The 1,728-nt window shown below is 40.4% G+C and overlaps 1 long non-coding RNA gene across 1 annotated transcript in view; it reads left to right on the top strand.

The window, feature by feature from the left end:
* Positions 1 to 1,722, top strand: part of LOC107296878 — a 2,792-nt gene extending 1,070 nt beyond the window's left edge. Inside the window, exons 2-3 of the long non-coding RNA XR_001549105.1 lie at positions 602 to 753; positions 1,580 to 1,722. This is a non-coding gene — a long non-coding RNA (uncharacterized LOC107296878). The remainder of the gene's footprint in view (positions 1 to 601; positions 754 to 1,579) is intronic.
* Positions 1,723 to 1,728: the final 6 nt, after the last annotated feature.

Genomic DNA, 1,728 nt, shown 5'->3' with positions numbered 1-1,728 from the left:
CAGGTACGGCCCTCCCCCTTCCGTTCCCTGCGGCGCTGCGTGTCGAGGCCGGGACGGAATACCCCGGGCCGCCGCAGCCAAGTGCGAGGGGGAACGCCAGACGCCTCACGCGAAGGGGGGAGGCCTGGCAACGCTGCGCTCTGCCGGGCGCTCACCGACAAACCGGGGGGAGCCGAGGCGGCCAGGGAGGAACAGCCAAGTGCCGGCAACCAGCCGGAACTGCTGGGGCCGGCCCGTATTGAAGAATATGGCCGAATTTACCCGGGCTGGCCGTATATCGGCGTATAACATGCACACATCATTTGCCCCCTATTTTCAGGGGGGAAAAGTGCGTGTTATACGCCGATAAATACGGTATATTGTTTTTACTAATGTGTGTACCATTGTGCATTGATGTGATGGCTTTGTATCTAATAGCTATATAAAAATAAACAGTTGTCATTGTATCCTGTCCTAAAGGGATTTTTGGGGACAGTGGCTATCAATAATTTAACACACACACACACATTTCAAATAGGAATATACCTAATTAGAAATGTGAAAGTAATTTTAAAAAAATGATGTTCTTTTATTTAACTTTTTATTTTTACAATCTGTTCAGTGGCCAGAACGTATCTACAACTGTATTCATGGGGTAACTGCATTAGATTTCTCTACAGCCAATCCAAACCTCCTAGCAGTTGGACTGTTCAATGGGACAATAGAAGTTTATAATGTCCAGTCCCGAAATCAAACTTCAGTTCTAGACAACAGGTATATCATAAGCCTTCTAAGCTCTTTCTCAAACTTCTTATTGTTATAATGAATTGTTTTTTGGGGGAAATTACAGGTTTATAAGCAGTGCCAAGGCCTTATTTTGTAATATTTATTTTAATACTTAATCCCTTTTCTGTATGGTTGTGGCTCCTTTGAAAATTTGGAGGAATGACAGATATTATTTTATCCTTCCTGTTTCTCTGAATGGTAAGCAGTTTTAAGAATCCAGTGTTACTGTGCCAGTTTTCTTTGAAAAAAATAACTTTCCAGAGAGATACTTTCACCTGATGCTGTTTACTAAGAGAGATATTCTCCTTCCACTTCTAAACAAATAGTTAAAATGACTTATTTTCTTTCAAATGGCCCTATGTATATTTTACTTAATTAAAATGTGCTGCTGGTGGGTAGGAAACATGCTTCTCTTCAAGTGTCTTAAGGCTAAATCTTTTAGGAAATTTCTAAACTGTTTTAAGTTTCTCATCCTTCTGTTTAAATAAGCTTTCTTCAATGTCAGGAAATTTTTGAAGTTATAGATCTAATGTATTTGGAAGGAAACATTTTGGGATCTAGTCTAAACCCCAAAAACTTTCGCCATCAGAGGTTATCTTCTTTTAATTTCTTTGCAGTAAGAGATATATTGATGGTGTGTATAGAACTCCAACTTTAGGCTTATGTGTCAGGTAACTGTCACAAATTGATACGCATTTTTATAAGCTGCATATATGTCTGCTTATGTAAGCTTATCCCCCTGTAGTTTTTTTTTCTTTTGTACTATTGTGCTTTATAAACCCAAGAGTTGTGTTTTTATGAAAATATGTTTCAGCGAATCCCACGATAAACATTTAGGGCCTGTTTGGCAGCTGAGATGGGTGGAGCAAGACAGGGGAACAAGTGGAGAAGACAAAGGGGAGATCCTCGTCTCCATTTCAGCAGATGGCAGGATAACTAAATGGTTTGTTCGGAAAGGACTAA

This window comes from Protobothrops mucrosquamatus, unplaced genomic scaffold (genome assembly GCF_001527695.2).
Source record: "Protobothrops mucrosquamatus isolate PMUCROS unplaced genomic scaffold, P.Mucros_1.0 scaffold_208, whole genome shotgun sequence".
NCBI classification, from domain to species: domain Eukaryota; kingdom Metazoa; phylum Chordata; class Lepidosauria; order Squamata; family Viperidae; genus Protobothrops; species Protobothrops mucrosquamatus.
The sequence above is the reverse complement of the archived record's forward strand: the minus strand, read 5'-3'. Positions and strand labels throughout refer to the sequence as shown.